The 21,943-nt window shown below is 49.8% G+C and overlaps 1 protein-coding gene across 6 annotated transcripts in view; it reads left to right on the top strand.

Annotated features, from left to right (window-relative positions):
* The first annotated feature begins 530 nt into the window (after nucleotides 1-530).
* PSD4 (pleckstrin and Sec7 domain containing 4) overlaps nucleotides 531-21,943 on the top strand; it is a 44,322-nt gene continuing 22,909 nt past the window's right edge. For 3 of the 6 annotated variants that reach the window (XM_032243654.1, XM_032243653.1, XM_032243652.1), the window contains exon 1: nucleotides 15,802-16,010. The gene's annotated coding sequence lies outside the window, so the exon portion shown is untranslated. Of the gene's footprint in view, nucleotides 696-721; nucleotides 828-15,800; nucleotides 16,011-21,943 lie in introns of those variants that run through there. The other 3 variants (XM_032243650.1, XM_032243651.1, XM_032243649.1) reach the window with 3 other exon arrangements.

Genomic DNA, 21,943 nt, shown 5'->3' with positions numbered 1-21,943 from the left:
GAAATAGAAACCAGCTAGTGTCATCAAGGGTGATATTGAAAAATAATAGCTTCTCGCCAATGACAACCTATTCTGAGCACAAGTTCTCTAAAATAGATTAAGTGTAAAATCACAGCTATTTGCTTCTGTGCCACCAATCTCGAAACCAACTAGTGAATGTTCACTGTAAGTCAACAGTTACAGACAGCTGAAATTCGGAGATCAAATAATAAAACTTTTTCTTGTGCCCAGTGAATAATAAATGTAAGGACTCCAGATAAACCCTTTCAAGGCGTGCACGTATCTGGGCAGGCCTCAGTTTCCGGTTTAGGTACTGGAAAAATAACCAGAGGGCTTTGGAGTGCCCGCAGCTCACTAGCGCACAGGTCAGGCAGAGCCGTGCGGGGCGTGCTGGAGGTACCCGGTCTGCCTGGCGGCCCAGCCCGGCGTCGCCGCGGTCAGACCAGTCAGACAGCTTCGCCCCCCAGCCCGGGCCGGGCCTCAGCCCGCCCCTCCCTGCCCTGCGCCGCCACCCGCCCTCCCGCCTGCAGTCCCGGAAACCGAGTCCCTGCTGTGAGCTCCCGGAGCTGGACTGGCCCAGCCCCCCGCGCAGCCGAGGCCCCGCAGCTCTCGCTGCCCACCGCCGGCCCCTCGGCGCGCGGCCATGGGGCGCCCGGGCCCGCGGGAGGCCGGAGCAGGAGCCAGGCGGGAAATGGGTAAGGGATTGCGGGGAGGCCTGGGCCGGGCGGGGGCACCTCCCGTCGTCGCCGCCCTCGACAGTGACTGTGTGCCACGCACCGGTCTCACCAAGCCAGTGAGCACCTGCGGAGCGGCTGTCGCTGAGGAGGGTAAGGGTCTCTGGAGCTGGAAAGAGGGTTGAGAGCGAGCAGAGGACCCAGAGAATCCAGCCTAAGCAAGTGGCGGAGACTGGGACAGCTAGGGGACGCTCTCATCACTGAGAGAATCAGCCTGCGCTCTCCCGCTGCGGGCTACCCCAGCTGCGCTGCTGGATCTGGACTCCAAGCCCCGCTGGCGAGCAGGAGGAGCCCTTAAAGTCATCCAAGTGTCAGAACCAGGCGACACTGAGGGCTTTGCTTCTAATCTCTCATCGCGCTGTGGCTCAGTGGTTCCTGGTGCTCATGACCAGGCCAGGCTGTCCCCTGCTTGGTGGGAGCTTCCCCCCAAGAGGGCACTGGGCTTGAGGACGAGGCATCTCTTCCCTGTCCCCTTGGGTGTTGGCCCTTCTCCTAGGTGTGTCTAGCAAGAAAGTATTAGAGATTTCTGGGAAGGTAAACAGTGTCTGCTCGGCTGACAAACTCATATCCCTCTAAGATTTCTTTCCGGTCCTAGAATTGCCTAGCTCATCTTTTCTTAGGATGGTGGAGCTAAGAATGTGAGTTCTTTGCTGGATTTTTCCATGCTGCAGGATGGACTTGCTACTCTGGTCAATGCACTCGCCAGGCCTCTGTGCATGGTCTGCATGCCTAGGTCAGGGGGTTAGTGTCAAAGTGAAGACTGAGCAAGGTCAGCCCATCTGCCCTTGAACCTGGGGGTTGGCCCCCTCCAAAGGCCCAGACCTGATTGAATGTAATTAGCAACTAACTGGATGTCCATGAGCCTCTCTGCATAAGGAACACACCAAGATCAGGTTTAGACAGTGCATAGCGCCAAATGATTCATTCTTTTCTTCCAGACGTGGTATTTCCTGTATGTGAAGCATATGAAAAAGAGTCATTCATTCATTCATCTAGCAGATATTTACTGAGTGCCAACTACAAATTAGGCATGTAGGTACTGGGAATACGACTGCTCTCATTTGCATACAAGTTGGAGAGACAAAATAAGCTAGTAAGCAGTTGAATGACATTATTTCAGAGAGCAATAAATGCTGAAAACACAAAACTGAAAAATCCCCCAAAAGACAGATATGGGGCATGGCAGTGAAACGTATAAGAGAAATTTGTCCTTAGCTAGAAAATGTAGCAAGCAGACTTTCTAAGTTAGGTGGGAAATTGGTCCCATGTTCAGGTCCTCAAAATCCAGGGAGACAGGATGAGGTACCCTCTGTTTCTATCAACCGAGAGTTATAAGCTGCCTATAAGGGATCAATGAGAAATGGACTAGCTGTGAGCAGCCCCTCTCTAAGAGTATGTTTCTTATTGGAACGCTTAAATCTAAGACAGAGATTAAGATTCTCAGAAAACATGCTCTATTGACTCACTCACTCATTTGTATATTTATTCAGCAAACATTTATTGAGGGCCTGTATGTCCCAGGCACTATTCGAAGTTTGAAGGATACACCAGTGACTAAGACAATCCTTACTCTCACAAAGCTTATAGGAGAAACAGACAATAAACAACATACAATTTTAATGTTGTGTCAGATGAAGGCTCTGAAGAAAAGCAAAGCAGCTTAAGGGGCTAGAAGTTGATTGGGGCTACTGTGTTCAATAAAGTGGTTAGGACAGCCAGTGCTAAGATGAAATTTGAGCAGAGAGACCTGAATGAAGGTGGGACATGGCCATGTGACTACCTGGGGGAATAACATTCTAGACAGAGGGAACAGTGAGTGCAAAGGCCCTGAAGCCAGAGTGTGGCATGAAAATGCTGGGCATGCTGGATGAACAGGGAGGAGGCCAGTGTGACTTGGGTAGGGAGCAGGCATCTCAGAGACTTGCCTTAAAGGAGGCCGGGGTAGGGCTCAGCCTTGACCACTGGCATCCAGGAAAGCAGATGATGCCCCTCACTGCTGTGGCAGGAACTTGTGGACAGGCCTGGTGGTTTACACCAAGCAGGACAAGAGGTGATCACAGAGATGGAGAGCGTGTCTTTTGGTGCGAGAGATATCATTTGCTTTTCTTACTCACACCCTGCATCCCTCAAAACACTGGGCAGCCTGGCCAACATAGTGAAACCCCATCTCTGCTAAAAGTATAGAAACTAGCCAGGAGTAGTGGTGCTTTCCTATAATCCCAGCTACTAGGGAGGCTGAGGCATGAGAATCGCTTGAACCCAGGAGGCAGAAGTTGTGGTGAGCAGAGATTGTGCCACTGTACTCCAGCGTGGGTGACAGAGTGAGACCCTGCCTCAAAAAATAATAAAAAACAAAACAAAACAAAACCCAAAAACATTATGGGCCCACACAATGAGAATTATAGTGGGCAGCAGACCCTGAGGATTCCAAATTTAGTATTAGGTTAGTGCAAAAGCAATTGTGGCTTTTGTCATTAAAAATAAATGCCCACAGAATGGAAGATGAGAAAAAACTTGCCTTCTGGGAAAATGCCAATAATCTATTTTTTTTTTATCCTTAAAATTATTAGATGATCTCATTAGCAGGTTTTTCTTAAAAAAAAAAAAAAAAAAAAAAAGCAGCCAGAGACCATAATCAGTAGCATTTATTGAGCACACACTAAAGGCCAGGCCCTCCTTTGGGTACTTTGTGTGCACTAACACAAATAATTCTCGCAGCTGGTCTATGCAGTTAATACAGTTATGATCTATCTTCACACATAAGAAAACTGAGGCCCAGAGAGAGTAAGAAAGTTGTCCAATGATTGCAAAGTCTTCACTGAAAAAATAAAAAGAATGAAGAATAAAAATAGAAAAAACAAAAGTTGTCCAAGGTTACATGGATAGTAAGAGAAAAATCAGAACTTGCCATCAGGTGGTGTCATTTTTGAGCTAAGTGCTCTCACACTATGCTGTAACAATGTCAGAGAGCCAAACTTGGGCCCAAATTCTGAAGAGAGTCTGTCCACCAAAAGGGACTTCTGACTGTTCTAACTTTTGGAGAAGCTTCTAGTTGGCAAATGAAATTGGTTCCTTTATAAAACAGTCATGGCCAGCCGGTTGCGGTAGCTCACGCTTGAAATCGCAGTACTTTGGGAGGCCAAGGTCAGCAGATCACTCAAGGTCAGGAGTTTGAGATCAGCCTGGCCAACATGGTGAAACCCCATTTCTACTTAAAAAAAAAAAAAAAAATAGCCTGGCAAGGTGGTGCATGCCTGTAATCCCAGCTACTGGGGAGACTGAGGCAGGAGAACCGCTTGAACTCAGGAGGCGAAGGTTGCAATGAGTTAAGATCATGCCACTGCACTCCAGCCTGGGCAACAAGAGTGAAATTCTGTCTAAAAAAAAATTAATGCAAGCAACCCTTAAGGTACACAGTGAAAAATCTCTTTCCCTCTCCTGTCCCGTGATCTCCAATTCCCCTGGGAGGCAATTTCTTGAGAATACTTTCAGAGAGATATATTCTATTTGTAAACAAGTGCATATATATATGTATACCTTCCTTGTCTTATTTTTTTTAATATAAATAGTAGGAAATAATACTTAGGTATGCAGTTTTTAAAAAAACTCAATATACTTAACAATCATTCTGCTTCAAGACATATAGACAGGCTTCATCTTTATATTTTTTTCTTTTTTTTTCGAAACAAGATCTCACTCTGTCACCCAGGCTGGAGTACAGTGGCCTGATCATGGCTCACTGCAGCCCCACCTCCTGGGCTCAAGTGATCCTCCAGCCTCAGTGCCCTGACCTGTCCGCCCCTGCCCAGTAGCTGGGACCACAGGCAGGTGCCACCACACCAGGCTAAATTTTGTATTTTTTGTAGAGATGGGAATGTCACTATGTTTCCCAGGCTGGTCTCAAACTGCTGGCCTCAAGCAATCCTCCCACCTCAGCCACCCTCCCAAAGTGCTTGGATTGCAGGTGTGAGCCTCCACATCCTGCCTCCATCCTTTTTAAGTACATGTATAATACTGTATCTCATTGAATGGGTTACCATATTTATCTAGCCAGTACATTGGGGGTTTATAAGTTATTTCCCCCATTTCTGTTTTTCTGCTGTGATAGACGATAATACATTAAGCATACCTGTACCTATATAATCTCTCAGTTCTGTGACTGTTTCAGCTGGAGGAATTCATAAATATGGTTTAAAAGTTACGTATATATTTTAGATCTTGCGGAATGCTGTCAGCCTGCTTTCCGAAGGCACGCATGTCTTTGTATGTAGGTGAATGCTGCTTTCCCCTCGGCTCCACCAACTTGATGTATCATCAACTTTTTGTTCTTGCCAATTTGACAGATTAAAAAAAAATGCCATCATGCTATAGTTTTAATAGGTGTTTCTTTCTAGTGAGTGGTGTTACAGGACTTACAAGCCATTGGTATTTCTGTGGACTGTTCATATACTTGGCCTATGTTTTCAATTGGATTTTTGTTGTTGTTATTGAATTATCATTCCTCTTCATCCCTCATTCCTAGTCCCAGTGGTTTCGCCTCACACCTACCCCCTAACCCTACCATCATGAGCAGCAGCTACCCTGACATATTTATGACAGGTTTATCCTTAGACCTGGATGTATTTTAGAAAGGTATATAGAAAAAAAGAAAGGTATGTGATGTTGATTGATATATGCATGCATTTTAACCTTACATAAATTGCTCTGTGGGGCTGGGCACAGTGGCTTATGCCTGTAACCCCAGACTTTTGGGAGGCTAAGGTGGGAGGATTGCCTCAGGCCGGGAGTTCAAGACTGGCATGGGCAACATAACAAGACTCTTCTCTACAAAAAAAAAAAAAAAAAGGCAAATAATAAAAAAATATTAGCCAGGTGTGGTGGCGCACTCCTATAGCCCTAGCTACTTGGGAGGCTGAGGCAGGAGGATCACGTGAGCCCAGGAGTTTGAGACTGCAGTGAGTTATGATAGCATCACTGTACTAGAGCCTCAGCAACAGAGTGAGACCCCGCCTTAAAAACAATAGCTTAGGCCAGGTGTGGTGGCTCATGCCTGTAATACTAGCACTCTGGGAGGCCAAGGCAGGAACACCACAAGGTCAGGAGTTTGAGACCAGCCTGGCCAATATGGTGAAACCTAGTCTCTAAAAATACAAAACTTAGTTGGGCATGGTGGCAGGCCCCTGTAATCCCAGCTACTTGGGAGGTTGAGGCAGGAGAATCTCTTGAACCTGGGAGGTGGAGGTTACAGTGAGCCCAGATCATGCCACTGAACTCCAGCCTGGGCAACAGAGCGAGACTCCATCTCAAACACACACACACACACACACACACACACACACACACACACACACACAAAATACCCAATCACTTTGTGCTATAAATAATATTTTTCTTGCTTTTTAAAAGCAGCACTATTATTTTGAGACACAGTCTCACTCTGTCAATGATTTTGGCTTACTGCATCACCTACCTCCTGGGTTCAAGTGAGCATACCCGGCTAATTTTTATATTTTTAGTAGAGACGGGGTTTTACCATGTTGGCCAGGCTGGTCTCAAACTCCTGACCTCAAGTGATCCACCCACCTCGGCCTCCCAAAGTGCTGAGATTACAGATGTGAGCCACCACACCCGACCAACCAGTACTATTTTTTAAAAGATCTATCTGACTGCAGTGTGTACTCTTGGTTTGTTGCTTCTGATTGCTGCATTGCACCCTATAGTTGCAGTTACCGAATTATTGTAATAGTCAATTCTTTTTTTTTTTTTTTTAAGATGGAGTTTCAGGCCGGGCACAGTGGCTCACGCCTGTAATCCCAGCACTTTGGGAGGCCAAGGCGGGTGGATCACGAGGTCAAGAGATTGAGACCATCCTGGTCAACACAGTGAAACCCCGTCACTACTAAAACTACAAAAAATTAGCTGGGCATGGTGGCGCGTGCCTGTAATCCCAGCTACTCAGGAGGCTGAGGCAGGAGAATTGCCTGAACCCAGGAGGCGGAGGTTGTGGTGAGCCGAGATCGCGCCATTGCACTCCAGCCTGGGTAACAAGAGCGAAACTCCGTCTCAAAAAAAAAAAAAAAAAAAAAGATGGAGTTTCACCATGATGGCCAGGCTGGTCTTGAACTCCTGACCTCAGGTGATCCACCCACCTTGGCCTCCCAAAGTGCTAGGATTACAGGCGTGAGCCACCGCACCCGGCCTGTAATAGTCAATTCTTATTGGATTGGTCTAGAAAGACTGCATGGAGAGTTGGCATTATGGTGTGAGCCTCAAAAGATGAAGAGGATTGGGGACAGAAATGGAGCTGTCCAAGAGGACGTGTGAACATGCCAAGAACATTTAGGGAAGGACCTGTAGCCTGCTGGGGCTGTAGGTCAGGGTGTGGTGGTGTGTGGTCATAGGAGAAGCTGGAGAGTTCTCAGATAACAGAGCTGGACATTCCTTAAAGCAATGGGGGAGAGAGGCAGTTAGGGGCACTATTGGGGAATGGGGGAGGAGGGTGCCAGGTAAAGATTTTCTAGGGCATGAGTGATCTCCCAGGGGAGAATTAGGCAGGCAGTTGCTGCAGTTCTCCAGAAAATCGAGGAGGCACTCTGTGTGCTGGTGGAGCCCAGGGACCCGCAGGGGAGGAGGACCCAGCAGGACAGGGTACCAACGCCATGAGGGGAGAGGCCTGGGTTGGTGCCAAGGTTGCTAACTTGGGAAGCTGGGGGACGTGATGCCTGTCACTAGACAGGTCCTGGGAAGGGCAGGCATGGCACAGGTTGAGAAGGGTGTTTACGGGCATGTGAGAAGGCTGCGAAGTCTGATGCTCTGCTGTACATCCCGCTAGAAGATTCCTGTTGGTAATTAAGAGGCTAGGCTAGAGAGGGAATTGTGAACCTTTAGTGAGTAGGTGGGAGGATAACATGCGGGACTGGGTGAGGTCCTCCTAGAAGAATGTGAGGGTGAGAGATGCCCAGCCAGAACAGAGCCTGGGGCAGGTTTACAGGGAGGAGTAGACGGACAGCATGAGCCAGGCAAGAATATGTGGTGCACTTTTGAACTCTGCCCTTTCCTGGCTAGACAACCTAAGGAAATTATCCTCTTGGCTTGAACTCTGTGCTGCTGTGGAGCCTGGGCAGGGGAGGGAGGGGAGGTGGGTGTATACAGCAAGACCCAACGAGTAGTCTCTGCGTTTCTGGAGCTCCCAGTGCGACCTTGGGGGATGCACAGATGCACTGAGTCAGAGAGGAGGGAAATGGCCCCAGGAAGCTTAGGTGTACCAGCTCTCCTCCAGGGGCATGAGCTCTGAGGCCCCAGAGCTCTTCTGGCTTGGAGCTGCCAAATCAGCGGTCCCTGTTTTCCTCTGAAGATGATAATGGACAGAGTGTGGGTCAGCCCCTGCTGCTGCAGAGGGCACTGGGACGCTCACGGCTTTGTTGCTATAGGCAGGGTTAAGTGTGGGCCTTCCCAGGGGAATATGTGACCCTTTACAAGGCCCAGGAAATGTCCTGCTCTGAGTTTGTCTTCCTCCTTCACTTTGTCAAAGCATACCTGTTCTAGGTTTAATGCCAGAGCTTTGCTTTTCTGTGAATCATACGCACCTGAATTTCTATTCAGTGATTAGTCGCTAATCAGGGCTAATGAGCATTAGGAAGACTTTCAGTTCTTTCTCCAAAGGAGAAAATGCTGCAAAGGTCAGATCAGCTGCACGAAGTGCCTGCTCATTTACATCTCCCTACTATAATTTTTGAGATGAGCGTTTTTATATTTATTCCTATTTATATTATTAAATGATATTTAACAATTTTCTTTGAATACACTACTTAAAAAACAACATAAAGTAGATGTTTTCTATTTTGGTGTGTTCCTAAGCAATCTTATCTATAAAATCAGTTTTGCTACACTATATCTTATTCTAATGTAGTTTCAAATAGATGTTTAACTATTAATGTTCAGTACGTGTACCGCATATCCATGTAGGCAAACACAGCCTCAGATTTGTGGGTTCATGAAGGTAATCTTGGGGTAGGTTACATTTATCCTAACCCTAGGTAGGGGAGGAAAGAACCCTTTTCCTCTTCCTTCTTAGGTTTAGGGACTAGGACCTGCGAATTAAATTGACAAAAGCAAGATTAACAGAAGAAACGTACAAGGAGGTCAATAAAGGAAGTATCTGGCTTGTTAGATGGTTAAAGTTCAAGGCCATATACCTAACTCAGTAGGGGAAAGAGAGGGAGCAGAAACAGGCTTCTATGGGGAGAAAAAATGAGTTTCTTTAAGAAAGACAGATGGATTTTTAGGAGAATAAATGAGAGATAAAGTTTGTGATAATGTTTATCAATCAAGGTAGGAGTGGTCTTTCTGTCTCCTTTAGGGCCTTAAAACTCCCCTGGAGAAGGAATTTGGGATGGGTTTTATTCCTCTTCTCCCTTCTGGGAGTAGATCTGTCCTGAGGCAGCCTTATTTTTCCATAAGTTGCTGCTTTTCGTCACATAAGAAAAACTGAAGTTTCTGGCAGGGTGTGGTGGCTTCTGCTTGTAATCCCAGCACTTTGGGAGGCCGAGGCTGGTGGATCACGAGATCAAGAGTTGGAAACCAGCCTGACTAACATGATGAAACCATGTCTCTACTGAAAATACAAAAATTAGCCAGGCGTGGTGGCATGTGCCTATAATCCCAGCTACTCAGTAGGCTGAGGCAGAAGAATCGCTTGAACTGAGGAGGTAGAGGTTGCAGAGAGCTGAGATCATGCCACTGTACTTCAGCCTGGGTGACAGAGCAAGACTCTGTCTCAAAAAAAAAAAAAAAAAAAAAAAAAAAAAAAGGGACCATAGTGAAATTATAAATAGTTTTGTTATTTAACAAAATTCTGTGAGCGTATTTCCATTTCATTAGATACTCTTTGAAAACAAGATAGCTAAAGGTTGCCTAGGTTCACCATATAGCTATATGGCTACCCAGTAATCTATTCATTTATCTCATTCCTTACTGTGGATATTGATGTGGTGAGCATTTTTGCTGTCATAAGTAACTGCACACACATGTGTTTCAGCAGATGTTTTGTGGGTGCCTTCTGGTGCCAAGGGGGTTGGGGGACGGAGAGTGAATAACTACAGACCCAACTCACTGCTCGTGTGAGAAGGACAGAACCACAAGTGGCTGGCTGCAGGGAAAGGGCTTATCTAAAAAACACAAAACTGGGAGAGAGCCCAGGAAAAGGACCTTGAAAGTCTGGGGCAAGATTTTGTGCTGGGGCAGAGGAGAGTCAGGGAGCTGTGACCCAGGTGGCCCCGTCCCTGGCCATCTGTCCACAGACACTGGGTGTGCTCCGTTTGACTGGCCACAGGCAGCGTAAGGACAGCCTCTCAAGGTCACTGCAACCGCACGGGATTGGGCAAGCAAGTGCAGAGTTGGAGACTTGTCATTCGCTTTTGTAATCACTTCCTGCCCTTCTCCAGAACACCCAGGGCAGCACCAGCGCACACACATGGTCAGAGGCTGGTGCTGTCAGCGCTGGCTGGGCTGTTCTCCCTTTCCTCTTTTCCCTGACTCTAGGAGAGTTCTCCCTCCCACTCTAAGGTCACAGGAGGCCCTGGCCCAGCCCTACCTTCCTGCTCTCATCCTGGGAAACCACAGCTGAGCTGGCCAGTGGGACTGTAAACATCTAACCGGGCAGAGGAATGGATGGGGAGACAGGTGTGCTGTCTGTCCTTCTCCATGACTGAGGCATGTGGAGGTCAGAGAGCTGGGAGGGAACAGAGCCTTTTCTGGAGAAAGGAGCGTGGCCGCCACACTCTCAGCCTTCTCTAAAGTTTAGAACTTTTGGCTGGGCATGGTGGCTCATGCCTATAATCCCAGCACTTTGGGAAGCCAAGGAAGTCCTTGAGTTCAGGAGTTTGAGACCAGCCTGACCAATATGGTGAAGCCTCGTCTCTACTGAAAATACAAAAATTAGCTGGGCATGCTGGTACGCATCTGTAATTCCAGCTGCTCTGGAGGCTGAGGCAAGAGAATTGCTTGAACCCAGGAGGCAGAGGTTGCAGGGAGCTGGGATTACGCCACTGCACTCTAGCCTGGGAAACAGAGTGAGACTCCGTCTGAAAATGAATAAATAAATAAAAATAAAGTATAGGACTTTTATGGAGACTAATTTGGAGCTCATTTGGATGCTTCAGTCCTCCTCTCTCACCCTGCCCAGGCCAATATTTCAACTCCGTTAGCACAAGGGTTTTCATGAACTTCCAGTTGGGAGATGTGAGTCAGGCTTACCCTGTCTAGCTCTGCTCGTTGGGAAGAAGGCCTGCTCCCCACCTGGGTTTTCATTTCCGCAGCATGCAGTGGTAACGGAGTCCAGCAGAAAGTACATTGGGAGGGTTCTACAGACCCAGGTCCAATCCTAGCCTTACCATTTCCTGCCTGTGCACGCCCGAGTGACGGCTGACCCTCTGTCTCCTCATCTGTTCTGTGGCCTGGGGATAATAATGCCCCCACCCTGACCCCAGACCCCTAGGGACTAGAGATGATGTGTGGAGAGGGCCTGGTAAGCGTCAGCACATTGGGGTCCTCAGGAAAGGGTCCTGGGCTTTATGTTAGGTGTCATTTCCTTCACTGGTGGCCTCTCTCCCCTCTGCCTCCCAGGAGGGGCTGACTGTGTGCTAAAATCCCTAGGGCCCCTCTCCTGGAAAGTGGGCCCTACTCCTTGGTCTGTGCTCAGTTTGGGAGAAGTTACCTGTGCTGAGCAGCTTCTTGTGTAGGCAAACAGGAAGCAGCTTACCTCGAGGGAGGCAGGAGAGCTGCCTGGCTGTGCTGTGTGTCTGCTGTGTTGTGTGTCCTCTGTGCCGTAGGGAGAAGGACAGGCTGGGGAGGGAACTCCCAACACACACACACACCGTACATATGCAAGACCCACTGCATGGAAGGAACGGGGAGAGGCAGGTCCCATACCACTTAGTATGGTCTTGAAGAGAGGCTGAGCAGCCTTTAGTCATTCACCAAATGGCTGTGGAGCAATTGAGTCAGGCACTCTGCTGTAAAGCACATGAGCCAGTCCTTCCCCTGGAGAAGTTCACGGTCAAGGGGATGATAGGAACCCATAACTCAGCTGAGGGGCAGGGCCTGGACTTGGGGAAGGGGAAGATCACTGGTGCCTCCCCTTTCAGCCTCAGGGAGCCATGGATCACCCAGAAGCCTGGACTGGGAGGGGCAGAGCCCCAACTTGAGGAGGTTGACACCTCACCTCTTGGTCTCCTGTCTTCTGCCTCAGCATTTGCTGCCAACCCCACTTGTCCATAACTTCTGGCCATGTTCAATATAGATCACTTTCGCTTCTTATCTTCCTCGACTTCTCAGCGGCAATCAACCAAGCCAACCACTTCCTCTGTCTGAAGTAACCCCCTCTTGTCTTCTGTGACAGCACGGCCCTCCCCTTGTTTCTCACACCTTCATGACAGTCCCTTTACTGTCTCCTTTGCAGACCTGTCCCCTCCCATGCTGGGTGGGTGCCACCTTCCCTCTCCCAGCTCAGATGGGTTCGGGTGCGTTTTTCAGTTGTCTACTTGAAATATCTTACAGGTAGTTCAAATCCAATATTAAAAATTAAACTCTGAGCTTCTCCCCTAAGCCTTATCTCCCAGTTCTTTCCTATTTCAGCCAATGCTATTATTACCACCCACCCAGCTACTTGAGCCAAAAATCTGGAAGTTGCCCTTGACTTCCCCTCCCATGTTGACCCCTCGCATATAATGAAGCGGCAGCTTCTACACTCATCCCCCATATGCATTCCCAGTCCCGTGTCTCCCATCTCTGCCATGACTGCCCCAGCCAAGCCACTGTCCCCCATTGCCTGGAGTCTCACAGAGCATCCGGACTGCTCTCCTTGAACTTATGTAGCCTCTACCATCTCTTCTCCATACAGCAGACAGATCCATCTGTTCTCCATATAGCAGATGGGTGACCTTAAAATACACAAATACTCCTTAACCTGTCATTTCTCTGCTTTAAAAATGCACCCTAGGGGTTGGATGTGGTGGCTCACTCCTGTAATACCAGCACTTTGGGAGGCCGTGGTGAGAAGATCACTTGAGGTTAGGAGTTTGAGAACAGCCAACATGATGAAACCCTGTCTCTACTAAAAATACAACAATTAGCCGGATGTGTTGGTGGGTGCCTATAATCCCAGCTCCTCAGGAGGCAGAGGCAGCGGAATCGCTTGAACCCAGGAGGCAGAGGTTGCGGTGAGCTGAGATCATGCCACTTCACTCCAGCCTGGCTGACAGAGTGAGACTGTCTCAAAAAAAAAAAAAAATCCACCCTGTCTTGCCACTGGGGCGCCTGTGGGATCTGGCCCTGCCCCTCTGGCCTCATCTTTTCCCACTCCTTCTGGGCACCTGGGTCTGGCACTGCACCACACTGGCCTGCTTTCTATTCCCTGGACAGGCAGGGACCTTTCCTGCTTCAGGGAAGGAATTAGAAGCTGAAAATGCCCTTCCATGCTGGACCCTCCTCACCAGGACCTGGTGCAGCTTCAGGGGCCTCCTATGCAGTCACCCTCACTTGTTTCTCTTTGCTTCTTCCCAGACATTCCTTACAATTTATGATAAAATTTGATTCATGAGTCCGTTTGTTTCTTTTCTTTCTCTGTCACTAGACTGGAAGCTCCCCGAGAACAGGAATTGTTCTGCAATAGGCAGGCCTATGCAAAGCTGTCCCAAAGTCTGAGGAAGCTGAGAAGTTGAAGAAAGAGGCGGACAAAGCTAGGGGACTTCTAACAGAAGCTATGGAGGTGTCTCAGGCGGCGACGAGATGAGGTGGTGGATCCTGGCATCAGCACCCGAACCCAGGGCTCATATAGCATAGGGCAGGGGTGGTTCTGACCGGATTTGTAAGACAACTGAAGTGTGATGCCATCGATGTTGTTTGACCTAAGGGTAGTACTTAGAGGCTTACAGTAAGTACCTGCTCTTACACAGGGAACAATAGATAAACTGGAAATTGTAGAGGCCCTGCCCTGAAACTGGGGTCAATCAGTTAAGTCAATGTGGCAGGTTAGCTTTCAAGATGGAGGTGCCTCAGCTTCCGCAGCGGTCATGTGTTTTATTCCTGATAGGTCAGCGGCTTGCAGCATAGAGCCTGCGCAGAGCAGGTGCTGGCTTTGAGCCATGGCCATGTTCTGGAGGCACCCCTAGAGGCTGGGGGCCGAAGTGGAGGGTTTCATTTAGGTCCTGGTGACTTCAGGTTTCTGACTTACCTAGCTTAGTGGAGAGAGAGTTGTAAAAGCCGAAATATAGGAGGAAGGCCAGCTTGGAGGAGAGAAGGAATCAGATTTGCCTTATAAATATTGAGTTTGAGGTGCTGGTGAGATAAGCGTGCTCCCAACATTTGCCAGCCCCAGGAAGTGGAGGGGGGGGACCCCATCTAATAAGTCCAAATGTGTGAAAGTTAACACTGAAGCTCACAAGCTGTCATATAAAATGTGTCCTGCCAGGAGTGGTGGCTCACGCCTATAATCCCAGCACTTTGGGAGGATGAGGCGGGCAGATCACCTGATGTTGGGAGTTGGAGACCAGCCTGACCAACATGGAGAAACCCCGTCTCTACTGAAAATACAAAGTTAGCCGGGCATGGTGGCGCATGCCTGTAATCCCAGCTACTCAGAAAGCGGAGGCAGGAGAATGACTTGAACTCGGGAGGCGGAAGTGGCAGTGAGCCAAGATCTCGCCATTGCTCTCCAGCCTGGGTGACAGAACAAGACTTCATCTCAAAAAAAAAAAGTGTCTAATTATCCGACCTCCCACTTTGATCAGGGCCTGGGTGACCAGGTTTGAAGGAGGATTCTCTGCCTCTGAATGTTGCTGCCGCAGCACAGCCCACCCCAGCCTTTGGCCCATGATGCAGCTCCAGCTCCCTTTCTCTTCCTCACCCTGCTCTGCATCACACATGCACATGGGTAGGTGAGCTGCCTCCAGGTTCGAGCTCTCTCTATCCACTTCTGTCTCCACTATCAGGAACCTTGCCAGGGCCCCACCCAGTCTCGGGCTGTACAGGACAGGGGTGCAGTGTGCCCATGAGGGGAGGGGGCCATGTGGGCCCCAGAAGCAGAGAATCTCAGGATCTAGGAGCCCAGAGTGTGGTGGAAAAGCAGGGTGCATGGGCTCCATGTTGGTATGTTCCTGTGGACTCTGCATCCTGCGGGGAGGGGTGCGGCTGGAGGAGAGCTAGAGCTTGACCCTCTCAACTCTGGGTCGGATGGCTGGTCCACACGGCTGTGTGGACATGCAAATAAGGGAATCTCCTGGGCAGCTGGAATCGTGAAGATGAGACTTCAGGGAGGGCAGGGGTGGTGGAGTCTCAGCAGAGAAGACAGTGGTCATTGAAGCTGAGAAAGCAGATTGTGTGGAGGGAGGAGAATGGTATGGTGAGTGAGCTCCCCACCAGCCTCACTCACACTTGTGGACACTGCAGCCTATGTCCAGAGGACACGTGCTGGGAATTCAGCAGAGGGGAATGGAGGTCAGTTGGTTCATATAGTCAGAGGCTCTGTATTCTAACTTCAGCTTAGTGACTTTCCAGCTGTGCAACCCTGGGCAGTGGCTTAGTGTCTCTGAGCTTGCCTCCGGATCCAGATCTGTATGATGGGTTTATTAATGCTTCATAAAATAGGTGTGAGGAGGGGTTGAGGTGCTATTGGGGGACACTTTGTAACAAAAAAGGCAACTGTATTACTTGCATAACTACCAGTGACATGAGACATAGCCATACAAAAATTGAAATGTCGTTTGTTAGAAACCACAATTTGCCTGATTTAGGGCCCCCCTGTCTCTCACTGTGTGCCCTGCAGGGGACTGAGACCCAGGGCAAGGCTGAGAACCTGGGGTAGAACCACAGGGAGGAAGGAGGTGGGGCCTGCTTACTGACCAGTCCTCGGCCCCTTCCCCTTTCTCTCTCCCAGGCCTTTGCATGGCAGGGAGAGGCCTGTTCCACCATGGCAGGTTCTTTCTAGGCTGGTGTGCAGGGTGGGGGCCTCCAGGGAGCAGGGGCATGGGGAAGGGAGCTGGAGGCACTGGGCCTAGGAGGAGAGGCTCTTGTCTTGTGGGCAGGAAGTGTGAGGTACCAAGCAGCTCAGGAACTCCGGGGAGGTGGCGGGGAGCAGGAGGGGGTGTGTGTTGTGGTGAGGAGGAGCGGAAGTCGGAAGCTCCAGCTGCCACAGCCACGCTCACTGGGCAGGCCGACTGTGCAGCCAGGAAGTGCTCCCGGGAGCTCAGGCCAAGTCATCCTTTCTTGGGTCCTTTGGAGGTGAGCTAAGTGGGTCTGCCTAGGGTGGGGCTGGAGGGACCTGCGGGAGAAGGGAATGCAGAGACTCACTTGTGGGTCCTTGTGGCAGGGGCTGGGGCAGGCAGGCAGGGGGAGTCTAGGGCGCCTGCAGTGCTGGGTGCACCTGCTGTGAGCCTGGAGGAGGCTAGGCCCCTCCTTCCCCTCCCTTCTTCCGTCCTGTCCCCCTCCTCCCTCAGCCTACCCCTTCTCATCTGACCCTTCTCTGATTCCCTGCCCTGGCCCCACTAACCCCGGTTGTTTCCCTGTCCTGGCTCCCCGCAGAGCCCCTGGAGGTCTGGAATAGTGAAGAGAGAAGGAAGCTCCTTGCTAAACCTCTTGTGTGTGTCGCTGGGTCCACAGTGACTGCTCTGGCTGAGTACCCAGTGCGGGCTTTTGTGGCCAAAGGCTTCAAGTGACCCCTGACCCTAGACTCTGGAGAGAGGGAGTCTGGAAGGCCTGGGTGTGGGGAGGGGGCTGCTCTGGGTGTGGTTGCTGTGGGAGCTCAGAGTCAACTTGGCCATCAGGGGTCCCAGCTTCATCTTACCTTCCAGGACTATCCCGGAGAGGCTCGAAGAGACATAAGGGGACCCTCCTTGCTGGTTTAACTCTGGCTTAGGCCTGTTGTCCTGATGGGCAACAGAACCACTGCACTTTCAAAGTGTGCCTGTTTGGGACACTCTAAGACCCACTGTAGTCCTTATTGTCATAGTAAAGGGAGCTGCATGGAACAAAGTTCCCACCCACCTCAATGCCATTCCCCTCTTATTCCAGGGCCTAAAATCCCACAGTTGAAGTTACTCCTTTGCTAGAATGCAGAGAAGAGTGGCCTGTCATCAGCTAGTGATAAACACCCCTCTGTTCGTTGGACCTTGGCTCAGCTTTAAAAAGTGGGCCCCAAGGGGTCCTGTCTCCCAGCTTCCTGGGACTCTAGAGCATCACACGGCGCCGTCCTCCTATGGACAAGGAACCACCTAGCATGAGGGTCAGAACCCGGGCTGCTGAGCTCTTTGTTGGGAAAGGGGGAAAGGCCCAAAGAAGGGGTGAGGGATGTGGGGTGAGAGGACCCAGGGAGGAGAGGCCCAGCCTGGCCCCAGCCCTCTGGGGGTCTTTGTCCTCTCCAGGCAGTGCCTGTCCGGGGTGCCTCTACCTCTATCCCCATGCATTCTCCCCTGGATACTCTCTGCCCATCTCAGACCCCCATCCTCTGCTCCCTTCCTGAGCCTCAGCTGGCCTCACCACAGGCCTTCAGTAGCACTGGCTTCTCTCTCTCTCTCTCTCTCTCTCTCTCTCTCTGTGTGTATGTTCACGCACGCGAATTTGCATGGTGGCTCTTTCTGTGTGGGCAGGATGTGGGGCCTTTTCGAGTCATTTCTCTCATGGTGCTTCAGGCCTCAGGTTCAGACAGAGGCCTCTGTCCTGCAGCTTCAGGCCAGAAAGCGCCACTCATGGTTCCTGCCTGTGATACATCTGTAATCTGGCAGCTCCCTGGGCTGCACAGGGACAGGACTGGTCACCTCCTAAGTCCCTGGAAAGGCCAGAAGCCATCACACTTTTTCCATAGGAAGGAAAACATTACCAGGGTAAAAGGAGGGAGTGTTTGCTTGCTGAGTCTGGAAGCTCAAAAAGGGAAACAGAAACAGGCACCCTCTGGATGAAGGCTCAGGGCTGACTCCTCTAGGAGGTCAAGAGCGGAGCCTGCCCGGGAGGGCTGTTTGTTTGTTTTTGTTAATTTTGGCTTCTCTAAATGGACAGCAAAACAACAAAGTTAAATTGAGCAGGACACGGTATTTCCTGAGCACCCACCAAGGGCAGGCCCAGCACTCAGACCCATTCCAACTTTACAACAAACCTGTAAGTGTAGCTTTTACTGGGTGTTAGTTCCTTATTTTACAGATAAGGAAGCAGGTGGAGTTTTTCACCCAGAGCCACGTGGCTTGTCAGCTGTAGAGTTGGGATGGGAGTCTGGTCTGTGAGGCTCCGTGTTTGCTTTCTTCACTATGGCCCTGAAGTGGGCCAAGGAGGGCGGTCAGGTCACCCAAGGCTATCACCTTCCTTTCTTTTTTTATTCCCCCCAGCTCTAGTCTTCCCCTCAGAGTGCGGGTAGACACTGAAAGCCGTCACCTTCCTACTCAGGGCAGGCTCACGCCCAGCCTCTGTGCCCGATCTCCCCGTTCTTCAGCTAGAGCACAAGGCTGCAATGGCAGGCTGAAGGTGAAGTGCAAACTCAGAAAGTACAGTCTGGGCAGCAGGTGTCAGGTGGGCTCCTTCCTGCCCTCTAGGGTCAAAAAGAAATTGCCTTGAAGCCAGGGGGTGGGGCAGCTCTATCTTTTAGTCCCTCAGCCACCCTTTCTGTGTCTTTCACCTCCCACAAGAGGGACACAAGGCTTCCCTGCAGGATTCTCCGTGAGAAACATACACCCCTTCCCTACCTTGGTGAAGATGCCCTGGAAAGTAGTCAGTTGTGCTCAAGAAGAGTCCCTGGGGGGTGGCAGAGTGGAGCGGTGCTCTCTCTTCCCCACCTCCGCTCCCTCCCTGCTCCCTACTCTCTGAACTGTCTTTACACTGTCAGAGCCACCTCAGTGCTCAGAAGAAATGAAGGGCCACTTAAATGTAGAGGTAACAGAACTCACCTGATGGGGCACGTGGCAATTCTTTTGCGGTGGATTTCTTTCCTCCTGCTTTCATGCTCGTTGGGATGAGACAGACAGGAGATTTCAAAAGAGATTTTACTAAACACCAGGGATGGAAAAACACAAGTAAACCAAGAATATTTTAGATATGTAAGACGTGGGCTCTAGCCAGGTGCAGTGGCTCATGCCTGTAATCCCAGCAGTTTGGGAGGCCAAAGCAGGAGTCTGAGACTAGCTTGACCAACATGGAGAAACCCTGCCTGCACTAAAAATACAAAATTAGCCGGGCGTGGTGGCACATGCCTGTAATCCCAGCTACTCAGGAGGCCGAGGTAGGAGAATTGCTTAAACCTGGGAGGCGGAGGTTGAGCTGAGATCGTGCCATTGCACTCCAGCCTGGGCAACAAGAGCGAAACTCCATCTAAAAAAGGAAAAAAAAAAAAAAAAAAGACTTGCTGCCCAGTTCCTGGCCTGCCTCTGCCTAAGGGGTGCCACCATACCTTGGGGATCAAAGGCTAGTTCCATCCTCCACCCTTCCTAAGTCAGACTGACCTCACCTGGGTACCAGTAAGACTGCCTTCATGGCCTTAGGAAGTGACCACACCTTTTAGGTCATCCCACCTTTATATTCAGGCAAGAGCAATTTTAAAGAAAGGAAGACATCTTTTAAGCATACAATTACATAGTGCCCCTTCCACAAGTGGAAAGCACAAACAAGATGATTGAATGGGTCCTCCTTTCTGTTCAGACTGCTGCCTCGGAGCCAAGACCCCTAGGGACATTTTTGGCTGCTGATCTTGTAGGGACCTACCTTCCTGGGGATGGTAGGAAGAGGTGATTGGTCATGGGCAGTCTGGTCCCCAGGAAGAAGTCTTCATGTTATAATGATGCTAATTCTCCTTCTCCAAGCCTCGGTCGCCCCAGTCGCCCCAGTCCTCTGGCCTGGTTGTTGTGGAGGGAGAGTTCCGAGGATCCATCCTGTTAGTGTACTCTCCATCCATCTGTCTGTTCATCTAGCCGTCCCCTCTCTTACTTTCATAAACGTTCCACATCACCGACTCTCAGACCTTGCATTGGAGTTCAAGTGACTCTCCTGAATTCACGAGTGAATTCAGGAATGTCCAAGGAAATTGATTAGTGGGCAGAAAGACAGAGAACTGTAAGCTGGGTTCACACCCCAGCTCAAGTCACAGGCAGGACTGAACCTCTCAAGTCAGTGCTAATCTTTAAGTTTCTAATCCACTTGAACTAAAATATGCTTCCCAGAGCTTTGTGGGTGGAGGTGGTTTAACAAATCAGTCAATAAAGTGACTGAGCCATTCAACATTTTCATAGTGAGACACAGTGGCAAACAGGAAACACAACAAATAACCTGCCATCTTGGCGCTTACCTTCTGGGCAAAGTAGAACCACTTGGGTAAACACACTGGGAACTACACACCGGGATACATGTGCTCAGAAAATAAAAGTAAGGGGTGGAGTACAGTCAAATTGAGTTTAACTGGTTTAAAAAGTCATAGCCATGGGGCACAGTGGCTCACACCTGCAATCCGAGCACTTTGGGAGGCCAAGGCGGGTGGATCACTTGAGATCACGAGTTTGAGACCAGCCTGATCAATATGGTGAAACCCTGTCTCTACGAAAAATACAAAACTTAGCCGGGCATGGTGGCGAGTGCCTGTAATCCCAGCTACTCGGGAGGCCGAGACAGGAGAATCACTTGAACCCAGGAGGGAGAGGTTACAGTGAGCTGAGATTGTCCCACTACACTCCAGTCTGGGTGACAAAATGAGATGCTTTCTCAAAAAAAAAAAAAAAAAAAAAGTCAAAGCCAGTCAAACCACATGCCTTGTCCCCATTGAATACCTGATCTGTCTCCACCCTTTCTGTCTCCATGGCCTTGGGCTCCCCTCCACTGCCCATTTCCTTACACCCCACCCCTCCCAGGCTCCTCAGGTGCTGCACGCCTCAGAGATCAGCTCTCTTCTCTTTGCTCTCTGGAAAGCTGCTGCAGCCTCTGGTATTTATTTATTTTTTCTCTGAAAAAACTCAGCAAGGAACATTGGGTTTCTTCTAGGAAGGCAAGTCCAATCCTCATTTATATCTAGCATCAGCATTAGCATGTATCTATAGGGCTACTTTATGTATATATACATACCTATTTGCAAGTACATATATGCAAAGAGAGACAAGCAGGCTTCCCATTTATCTTATGAAAAATTCAGGATGCCCTTTCCAGCGGGCCCGGCCCTGCATTCCCACTCCCATTCCCATATTGGCATTGGAACTTCTCCTGCCAAGTGAGTTGACTAATGGTGAGAGAAGGTGAGTTGGCGTTACCCTGGCAAAATGCTCTGATGCCCACAGGGCCATGAGGCTGGCACTCATTCAGGTTCAACGTGTGGGGTTGGGTGAATGAGAACAGGAGAAGGGATCAGGGGTTATGCATGGCAGGAGAGCTATCTGGGCCCAAAAACCAGGCCCTCGCAGAAACCTGGAGGGGGGCTTTGGGGTCTGGGAAGGGAGGCAGTTGAGTAGAGCTAGGGATGTTCTGGTATGTGTAAGCCAGGTGCTTCTCTCCAGCTTTCCCCTCTATCTCTACATAGGTATATCTTCCTATTTATACCTATTTAGAGATAGAGGTATAGGAAAATATACCTATACCCCATGGGCTGGTTTCTTGAGGAGGCTGCCGTAGGATGTGGTGGGATGAGTCATGTTTTTGCTCACACTCGGTGCTCTCCACCAGGCAGGGCTGGTCATCTTTCATGTGCGAGGTTGGGGCAGTGGTCGGGGAGACAGGTTTGGTGTTTACTGCACATGGAAGGGGCTGTTGTTCTTGGGTATCTGGAAGTCACACATGGTTATAAGTTGAGAGAATGTGTGTTAATAGTCTTGCTCCCCAAAATATTCTAATACAGCTCACAAGCACACACACAGCCTTCAAGATAGAAATCTGTGAGTGGCTGGGCACGGTGGCTCACGCCTGGAATCCTAGCACTTTGGGAGGCCGAGGTGGGTGGATCACCTGAGATCAGGAGTTCATGACCAGCCTGGCCATCGTGGTGAAACCCAAAATGAAAAAAAAAAAAGAAATAAAAAGAAATCTGTCAGTGAAGAAAGTAAGGCGAAGGGAAAATAAAGAAAGACAGCTGCTGGGCGCAGTGGCTCACGGCTGTAATCCCACCACTTTGGGAGGCTGAGGAAGGTAGATCACTTCAGATCAGGAGTTCAAGACCAGCCTGGTCAACATGGTGAAACCCGTCTCTACTAAAACTACAAAAA

This window comes from Sapajus apella, unplaced genomic scaffold (assembly GCF_009761245.1).
Source record: "Sapajus apella isolate SASKATOON/1434 unplaced genomic scaffold, GSC_monkey_1.0 scaffold52, whole genome shotgun sequence".
NCBI classification, from domain to species: Eukaryota; Metazoa; Chordata; class Mammalia; order Primates; family Cebidae; genus Sapajus; species Sapajus apella.
The sequence above is the reverse complement of the archived record's forward strand: the minus strand, read 5'-3'. Positions and strand labels throughout refer to the sequence as shown.